Here is an 11,483-nt window from a genome sequence, read left to right as displayed (position 1 = left end):
TATATATATATATATATATATACATATATAGAGAGAATACAGTATAAATCTCTTTCATAATTATTTCATCACGTACAGTATTTAATTATTAAATTTACCGTAAATATTTGGTTAAATTTAAGAAAATAGAGGGGGAAAATTTACATTTTTTTTTCTTTTATGTATCTCATTTTAGTCATAATTCTTACTTTTCTTTACATGCAGAGCTCAAGAGTTGTCTGAAAGATTACTGAAAAACTATTCAATAAATGTAATATGAAGGGAAGACATCATCGTCTAATGACTGATTTTATATAAAAAATAAAAATGTTTTTCAATCTAACAATAGTAGAGAGATGAAAGTACAAAAGTCAAGCTTTAGTTATAGATACATATATAAAGACATTAGTTAAATAAATAAAATTATTTCAAAGAGCATCTTAAAAATCTCATTTTCATTACATTAATATATAAATACTGTATAACAAATACTGTTGAATAATAACTATAAATTTTACGTATTATTACTTTTTTTGGATTAATTTATTTAAGTCTGCTAATTTATTTTATTTCTGAATAAAATGAATCTTTGGAATTACATTAATTTATTTTTGCTAACGATGCATTAATATTTCTTCATTAAAGATTAAATGTATGCACTACTAAATTTATAGTAGTATATATCAATATGTATTTAAAAGCAAATCAGGAGTGGATCTTTATGTAATAAAGTAAAAGTTTTATTGCTTTAATTATTGCTTAAAACAAACTAAATAAAATGTAACAAAATTGAAAAAAATAAGGATAAAAGTTTTAGTATTTTTATCAATAAAAAGCAATAAAAATCTTAATCTCACCCACCTTGATTCGTCCCTTTACATGCATTATATATATAAAGACATACTCGTGTATTTATAATTTTTTATTTTTTAAAATAACATCAAAATGATGACATTTAATATGAATATTTTAGTGTATAAACTGTTTATCGTAACAATAATAAATTAATATAGATAATAATCTGTAATATTTTCTATAAAAGATTTAATTTAATAAATTTTGCTACATGTATTAGAGATAATTAATTACTTAAAAGAACTTATCAGTAAAAAATATTCGATAATAAAAATAAAGTTTCCTAATTTTTATTATTAAATTAAATATAACTAAAAATAATTCGATTAAAAGATAACCTAGATACTATAAATTTATTATCGACTTCGAATTGTAAAATGTATAAAAAAAATAGAATATATTTATATTTTTATTTATAGAATTAAAATTTTTATACACAACATTTTCCCAAATAAAATATGACAGGCACTTTTCAAATACAGTAACATCTTTAAACATTCTGACAGAAAAACTTATTGCTAGTTGGATGTTTACAAGGATGCCGTCAACAAAATGACACTTCTATCCATATCTAACCAAACTCTCACGACAAATATCAGACGAACAGACAGCCGGGCACATCAAAAAAACGTATCGATGATATTTAAAATAAAAATAAAATAATTTCGTCTCTAAATTTATAAATTAATTTTAACAGTAAACTTAAATTATTACACTATTAATTTAGTGGATGATTTAATTGTACTGCACTTCATTATTACAAAATAAAAAATTATTTTCTGAATTTTTTTTTCTTTTAATTTTTTAACGTTGTCTTTCTTCGATGATGAATTCGATTGTAAAGAAGGCTATTGATACACCATTCAGTTGATGAATGCTAGACATTCTTTTCGTCTTCTTCCGCCAGATTATGGCATCATTCGATCCATCACAGACACCCTCTGGGTTAAGTAAAGATAAAGAGCCAAGTTAATAGGTTTCCGCGTCAAAACTGAGTTACTTGGACATTTTCTGATGAAAGAATGTTTGAATCTTCTACTTATCGACGTTCTGCATCGTGACAACGATCCCATTAATTAATATTTTTCTTACTAACTAACAACTTTTCTACACTTTGTTGATATTCTTTTTTTCCCCCCTTTCGTCGTGACATTAGCGATTTTTATACTTTATAATAATATTGTGAAACGAAACAACTCGAACGAGTCTCAAAAGTTATAAAACTTCTTCGATTTTGAATTATATAAAAACAGATATTTTCAGAAATATGCTAAAAGTATTAAATTATCAACATTAAGTTTTTAAACTTTTATTGAAAATTGTTTTTAATTTACATATTGTTTTCTCTATTCCCTATTATTTGTCTCATCTTTGTTTGTTTAACATATTTGTATTCTAGTCAAGATCTCGACTTTTGTCTTTTCTTTTCTCAATTTTCTTTGTAGCTGATGATCTGAGAATCAATATATTTTATACAAAAGTTATTTTAGCGTTTGACAAGTAAAATTTCTTTTACTTGTCTATTATATAACTTACATCTTTAACTCTGAAATCTGACTATTTTAAAATACTTTAAATTATTTATGCCAATGGTTTCAATTNATTATTAAATTTACCGTAAATATTTGGTTAAATTTAAGAAAATAGAGGGGGAAAATTTACATTTTTTTTTCTTTTATGTATCTCATTTTAGTCATAATTCTTACTTTTCTTTACATGCAGAGCTCAAGAGTTGTCTGAAAGATTACTGAAAAACTATTCAATAAATGTAATATGAAGGGAAGACATCATCGTCTAATGACTGATTTTATATAAAAAATAAAAATGTTTTTCAATCTAACAATAGTAGAGAGATGAAAGTACAAAAGTCAAGCTTTAGTTATAGATACATATATAAAGACATTAGTTAAATAAATAAAATTATTTCAAAGAGCATCTTAAAAATCTCATTTTCATTACATTAATATATAAATACTGTATAACAAATACTGTTGAATAATAACTATAAATTTTACGTATTATTACTTTTTTTGGATTAATTTATTTAAGTCTGCTAATTTATTTTATTTCTGAATAAAATGAATCTTTGGAATTACATTAATTTATTTTTGCTAACGATGCATTAATATTTCTTCATTAAAAATTAAATGTATGCACTACTAAATTTATAGTAGTATATATCAATATGTATTTAAAAGCAAATCAGGAGTGGATCTTTATGTAATAAAGTAAAAGTTTTATTGCTTTAATTATTGCTTAAAACAAACTAAATAAAATGTAACAAAATTGAAAAAAATAAGGATAAAAGTTTTAGTATTTTTATCAATAAAAAGCAATAAAAATCTTAATCTCACCCACCTTGATTCGTCCCTTTACATGCATTATATATATAAAGACATACTCGTGTATTTATAATTTTTTATTTTTTAAAATAACATCAAAATGATGACATTTAATATGAATATTTTAGTGTATAAACTGTTTATCGTAACAATAATAAATTAATATAGATAATAATCTGTAATATTTTCTATAAAAGATTTAATTTAATAAATTTTGCTACATGTATTAGAGATAATTAATTACTTAAAAGAACTTATCAGTAAAAAATATTCGATAATAAAAATAAAGTTTCCTAATTTTTATTATTAAATTAAATATAACTAAAAATAATTCGATTAAAAGATAACCTAGATACTATAAATTTATTATCGACTTCGAATTGTAAAATGTATAAAAAAAATAGAATATATTTATATTTTTATTTATAGAATTAAAATTTTTATACACAACATTTTCCCAAATAAAATATGACAGGCACTTTTCAAATACAGTAACATCTTTAAACATTCTGACAGAAAAACTTATTGCTAGTTGGATGTTTACAAGGATGCCGTCAACAAAATGACACTTCTATCCATATCTAACCAAACTCTCACGACAAATATCAGACGAACAGACAGCCGGGCACATCAAAAAAACGTATCGATGATATTTAAAATAAAAATAAAATAATTTCGTCTCTAAATTTATAAATTAATTTTAACAGTAAACTTAAATTATTACACTATTAATTTAGTGGATGATTTAATTGTACTGCACTTCATTATTACAAAATAAAAAATTATTTTCTGAATTTTTTTTTCTTTTAATTTTTTAACGTTGTCTTTCTTCGATGATGAATTCGATTGTAAAGAAGGCTATTGATACACCATTCAGTTGATGAATGCTAGACATTCTTTTCGTCTTCTTCCGCCAGATTATGGCATCATTCGATCCATCACAGACACCCTCTGGGTTAAGTAAAGATAAAGAGCCAAGTTAATAGGTTTCCGCGTCAAAACTGAGTTACTTGGACATTTTCTGATGAAAGAATGTTTGAATCTTCTACTTATCGACGTTCTGCATCGTGACAACGATCCCATTAATTAATATTTTTCTTACTAACTAACAACTTTTCTACACTTTGTTGATATTCTTTTTTTCCCCCCTTTCGTCGTGACATTAGCGATTTTTATACTTTATAATAATATTGTGAAACGAAACAACTCGAACTCTCAAACAAATTTCTCATTATAAAAATAATATAAATACATTTATTTTATTATGAACTGTAGCTTTTTGTAAGTATTTTTCTGATTTTCATAATTTTTTTTTCGGATAAATGCTGTTTACGAAATGTGGAATTTGCGTGACTAAGCAAGCAACAAAGTTATTTCTAAGAGGAAAGTTGAAATTAATGTCGCTGAAGTTTGCTAAGTTTTCTTATCAAATTCGCTTCAAATTTACTGTATTTTTAAAATTATACATTCACACGAATTTTTTTATCATTAAAGAAATCATCAACGGCCCAGTGAAACTTAGTAGTATCAATGTCTTTAAATGTTGATTAAAATTCATTGTAAAACACGAAATTAAATTATAATTTGGCTTAATAAAAATAAATAAATTATTAATATTTATATTGGAATCATCGATTAATAGTGGAAAAATATATCACTAATATTTTAAAAATTAATATTTTTGTACCACGTTTCCATAAACAGTATCTTGTTGTCATGGGTTAATTTCATAAATCTTTTATTAACATAAATTATGTATTGGTTTCATTCACTAGTTTTTAGGTAAATAATAACTCAACTTCAAATATTTAATATAAATATTTTTTTTTTATGAATGTTAAAATGTTTTAATTAAATTTTGATTTTAATCGAAAAGTTTTTAAAATATTTAATTCTTTTTATTTTTTATAAANAATGTTTCTAGAACTAATCTAATTATATATTTTAAGTTACTTTTATTTAGAAAATTGAATTTTTTTACATTAAATTTGAAAATAAAATCTTTAGTAAACATACTTTTCTGTGATTTTCGTTTCCATTAAAAACTTGGACTAAGTTTTATTGCAAACTTGAACTTTTTAGTAGTTTTCTAAAGCGTCTTTAACATCAGGGGAAAAGATAAATTAGATACAGTCTAATTTGTAATTTGGTTGATTCTAATTAAAACGTCGAAAGAGAGAGAGAGAGAGTTGTATAGAATGATGTACATGTATGGACTTTCTACTGTTAAACAAATTTTGTGTTAGATAATTAACATTCTGTTCACTTTCAAACTTCTTCTATCAACTCTGATGAATAGTCTTTTTCTTGAAACTAGTCATCTTTGCTCAGCGGGCGTCGAAAAAGTACAACTTCCAATTGTAGTTTCGGAATGCCCCCTGAAGCCAAATTTCCTTGCAAACGACTGCTGCAGTTTCACTTCTTGGTGACAATTTACTGCAAGTAGACGTATGTTAGTTTAAATAATGATTTGATTGAAAAGATTTCTACTCACACTTTCAAACTATCCTATCTGAAAGGAAACCCTGGTGGTTTTTAATCACCTAAACGTTTCAAATTTATAATGTCAACTAACTTCCAAACTATCCAAAGATAACATTGCTCTATTACATTATTCTAACAATTAATTACTTATCTGATCAGATAATAAAAATGAGCTTCAATATAAATGGTTACATGCTATACACTGATAATTCATAAATAGTAGAGTTATCATTTCGATAAATTTCGAATTAATATACCTTTTAATATAGTCAACGAAGGTTGTGTACAAAATAAAAAGATCGATATGACTAAGTAAGCATTATTACGTTTAATATTAAAAGCATTTATAATTGTAATTAATAAAGAAAAGAAATTGTTTAAATAAGAAAAATTGCAAGTAAAAATTTCAAAATAATTAACTGTTTAATATTTATAAAAATATAAGTCATATTTAATAACAATAAAGTCCATTAATTGTTATTATCATTCGATTTATTATTAGAAAATATCATCACTAGTTAATGTATATCCTGTTTAAAATTATATACAAAAGTTATTGTGTTAGAACTTCATGTAAATTCACAATTCATGTCTAACTTATATGTGTTAGTTTGTAAACATCGATTAATTTAAGGCGATTAAAGTTATCTAGAAAATTTAAGCAAATATTTAATAAAAACCTAAGTAAATATTCGATAAAAATTTGAAATAAAAACATAAAAATTTCCCTTATGTCTGGGGTTTTTTTTTCATGTAATGCAACCTGAAAATCAATCCACTAAACCAATAGTTAAAGTAAACAATATATATGTATATATCTTAATTTAAATTGTTCAGTCACGTTTCACATAAGAAAATAAATGAATATTTATTTTAAAAAAGTTAAAAAAAACTTAAACTTTAAAAAAAAAATAAAAAATTTGCAAACTAAATTATATTTAAATTCGAACTGGAATCTTTCCAGATAACTAAAATATTCGAAAACTGTTTACGGCTATACAATTACACAATTCGACCCGTCTGAAATACAGAAAAGTTCAGTAAACAGGAGGGTTAATTAGAGTAATTAGATGTAGAAACTAAACAGCGTTTAGATGTAGAAGCAAATATAAAATAAAAAAAGCACCTCAAAGGAATTAAGAAAATCACTTAGATAAACATTTTTACTAATGAAATCACGTGCTCTTGTTATTTCCATTTTTCATGCTCATATCTAAAATAATTAGAAAACTCTTTCTAAATCATTGTATTCTAATAATTATATCAAACTCTCTCTCTTCTCTCTCTCTCTCTATATATAAATATATATTTCCATTAATGAGTAGGCCTATATGCCAAGAATTAAAACAATTTAACGAAAAATCTGAACTTTATTGAAGACTTTGGATCTATCATAATCAGAATTTGCAGAATATTTAGCGCAGTATATGAGATAAAACTATTGAAGTTTTAATGTATTTTTATATAACAAAATGTCATTACATATTCTCTAAAATAAACATTTCAGTTATTAAACACGTAAATTTATTGTATTAATTTATTGTAAAATATTGAAGAGATATCGATACATTTTATAAATTATTTAAGCAAGTTAGGCTAACGTGAAAAAAAATTGTAATTATATATTAATATCCATTGATTAAAGAATGAAAAAATAATAATTTTTTTTCCTTAAAAAGCTCAAAAATTAAGTAAGGTTAGATTAATCTTTATGGCAAAGTCAAAAATATCATTATTTAAGATCCTATTTCACATTAGCGTGACTAAATTAATGATTAAAAAAGTTATAATTGTTTAATTATTGCAATTATGTATAATTACAATACTGTATTTTATACTTGTTTAAACAGTTTGGACGAATATTACATTTTAAATATGCCCACAAGAAATATATTTAATAAAATTGAATGTTTTAATTTCATATTTTATATAGTCTGTAAAGTCTTATAACTAATTTCAATATACAATTTAATTAATTTTAACAAGAGTTAAACATATTATATTTATTTAAGAGCAGTTACAATACATGCGATAGACATATTAGTTTTACTTAAACATTTATAGTTAATAAAACTTTATTAATATGTAAAATCTTAATAAGGATAATAAAATAAATTTTTAAACTTTATTTGAACAGGAAATTGAAATTACATTTTTATTTCCACGTATAAAAACAATAAGATACGAACTAATATTTTAAGTCAAAAATAAGAAAATGCGACTGGAAAGAGCTTACAATAAATTAATATAAAATTTACTTCCAGATAACTGCAATAATTTTACGCTGTTGATAGGATATACTTCTACAGAAGTGAAAGTCTGAAACACAGACTTATTCGATATATAGGACTAAAAGTTGGACAAAAACTATAACCTACTCCACTGAACTTGTTCAAAGAAGACATTTCGGATAAGACTAGACGAGATTATATAATCGGGTGAATTACGAGATCCCTAAAGATTGAGACGAAATCTATTGATCCATTTTACCGACTCTCTTTCTCTCTTCTCTCTACCGAGCATCTCCTTCTTCATCTAGTTGTCATGGAAACGATCCAGTCTTCCCTCTCTTAATAAAAAAAAAGAAACTCAGATGTAATAACTTCTTTACCACATAAATGATATAGTTACTACGATTACGGTCGAATAACTTTTAAGAAAAAACTTATACCGGTTCTTCCTTTCTATTCATTATTATTAATTCGCATTTGAATTATTTTATTATGTTATATTTTAATTATAAAATATTTATTTTGACTTTTATAACTGAATTAAAATAGAATTTGCTTCATTTTTTTTATTTAAAAAAATCTCAAAAGCAGAGTATAAATTCATTCTTAATTTTATCGATACTTTCAATTGCAGTCATTGCACCAGTAACTCCTCTTAGTTTAACACGAAAAACTATTTTGTACAATTGAAAACATTGTCCAAACAATTTAATAGTCTCTTTCATTTCAAAGCTAATTGCTAAATAAATACTAATTATCACTTCTAACAATGCATAAATTAACAAGCTATTTTCTTAATTAAAAAGAAGCTAGTAATTTATTACAAATTTATTTTTATTCTTGAAGTATAACTTTTAATTATATATTTTAATATAAACAGTTAAAGTAATGTTTACTTAATTAAAAATTTCCTGATATTTTACTTAGTTGCTATCCCATTAGGATAAACTACGTAAGAGATTATTCGAATATCACTATTAATCATGTTAAAGACTCTACCCTACCTGAAACATTAAAATCATCAATTTTGGAAGAGTATTGCAAATATAATATACATCATATACGTAATCCCATAAACTCGCATCTCTGGAATTACAGTAAATTGGACAATTAACTGGATAACTAATATTATAAGAGTATAAAGTGAGGAAATTTGTTGTTTCTCTCAAGGCGACAATCAATTCAGGAACACTTAGTGTCACATCGTATCGTAACCGAAGTGATCCAGGCACGAACTTATCAACTCGTTCCATGTACAGCTTTTGGGAAACTTGATGCTTTAATGAATCCTATAAGAGTAACCAGATATTGTTTATATTGACGTCTTTCGTTTTCCCACATTGCCTCAATATAAAACTGTGAAAATTACTTCTGTAGCCCATTTAAAACTTAGCTTATACTTATATTCATTGCAACGTTATTACTAAAGCATACGAAAGTTTTAAGTATTTGAAGAAAATTGTTAACATTTCCAGAGTAAACGGAGTGAAAAATGTCTTTCGAAAAGTTTTGAACGATTTCGTATAGAAAAGAGTAGAGATTTTTTTTCCCTTAGGAAAGTTGTAAACAAGCGGGCGTAGAAAAGATTTTGATCAAAAACTATGGTTTAGGTTAAATCAACGAGTTATGAATGCATCGGTTAAATACGGTTACACGAAGAGCAACTTCATCGAGTGGCTAATGAGAAAATCTTCAAACCATCTGCACAGTTCGTGTGTGAATTCAGCATGTGTATAAACATTGAAGCGTTGACAGACTGAGAGATATGTGTTACCGCTTTTCTGATTTCTAATTAACGAGAAAGAAAGAAAAGAGAAATAAAAGGAATTTTCAAAGATCAAATTGCATTGATATGTTGTGATTCGAATGTCATTTCTTCCTAAAATCATTGAGATTCTTTAAAAAAATTAATTATATTGTATCTCGTTCAAAATGCATTTATCATTTTTGAATGTTATATACGAAATATTTATTTATTGTACAAGTGACAAATGCGTATTTTTCATATTTGCATTTATTATTAATGATATACTTTCAGATTTTTAAAGATATTTATTTTTAAGAAATATAATATTACACATTATTAAACCACTTCTTGCCCGATTATATCTATTATTATACTATTATTATATTGTATTTAAATTTCTGGGCTTATCATACATATGAGATTCTATTATACTAAGTTATTATTCCTGTATTTTAGACCTACATTCAACTGACGATGGCTAAGCAAAGATAGAGTCATGTTAATAAATAAAATTGTCTAAATATGGTAAATTAGTATTATAGCGTCTTATATGTATGATAATTTCGGAAATTTAAATGCAATATAATAGTATAATATATATACTATTACACACACATAAATATAGAGCATAAATTAATTCAAAAAATATATAAGTGCATATAGTATTATACATAAATACATACATACATACATGTATAATACATTTATATCTTGATAAAGATTTAAAGCTATCGAGAAAGATTGATTTTTCTTCAATAAAACTTCTTTCTGACACACTATCTTAATCTAATTCACAACCGTGTATCTGTTCGCCATTCTTAGAGACCTGCTGTACTTCATCCAGAGAATTTTTCAACGTCATGAAGAAGTGGATAGCATTGACAGGTGCCCATTGATATACATTTATACAGGCTATAAGAATTTGTTCAGAACAAAGTTAGGAAGTTTCTTATATAGAAGTTTTAAATGATAAATCTCTTTTCGGGATAGAAATATCGATTAAGAGAATTAACCCTTAGAGAAAAGTAGTAATTAAATTAATGTGACAAAGCAAACTTTCATTAAAAATCTAGAAACCGCGAAAGATTTTTGTACTTGATATCGCTCGAATTTATATGGGTAATTTAGTTATTCAATGTATTATTTAGTTGTAATGTTAACTGTTGTATTCGAGAAATTTGATGAAGAATAGAAAGTAGGAAACGGAACAAGAGAAGATTTTAATAGAACAGTTTGTATTCACGACGTCGGAACTTATGTGTACATAGAAAGTGCACAGTTGAGAGAAAAGCGAAAAAATTCGATTGAACGATTAGAAAAGAAAGTAGCTAACAATTTAGACATTGGAATAAAATATACGAAGAACTCTATACATTAGAAAGAAGTTGAGTGAATAAATCGTTTTCCTGCTAGTGCGTTTAACGGCTCTCTGTTATATATCATCAGAAATCTTCCAATAGTTGTCTATTATCCTAAGCACCGAAGCTCTTTTTTTTCTATTTGGTATCTCTTCACTGTTTCAATCTGCAACCTCTGCGAGTCATTTTCCTGTCTATTCTGTAGAAGATGAATGTTGTTATTTGCAATGCAGAATTTTCTTGAGTTGACTGAAGTCAAGTACTATCCAATTCCTAAAAGAAAAGAGAACTGAAAATTCTTTCATTGGATTTCCCTGTTGAAACATCAGCCACTTTAACTCTGTCTTAATTTCATCTGAAATCAAAATGAAATCTTGTGCTAGCGAGATTTTATTTAGAAAACATTTTATGTATAAATTTTAATGGTTCTGAATACTAAAGAAATCTTTTATCAATTGCTTTATTCAAATTGAAAACGAGGATTAAT

This window comes from Centruroides sculpturatus, unplaced genomic scaffold (assembly GCF_000671375.1).
Source record: "Centruroides sculpturatus isolate CEXI.00-Female unplaced genomic scaffold, Cexi_2.0 scaffold88, whole genome shotgun sequence".
NCBI classification, from domain to species: domain Eukaryota; kingdom Metazoa; phylum Arthropoda; class Arachnida; order Scorpiones; family Buthidae; genus Centruroides; species Centruroides sculpturatus.
This window is presented reverse-complemented; position numbering follows the sequence as displayed.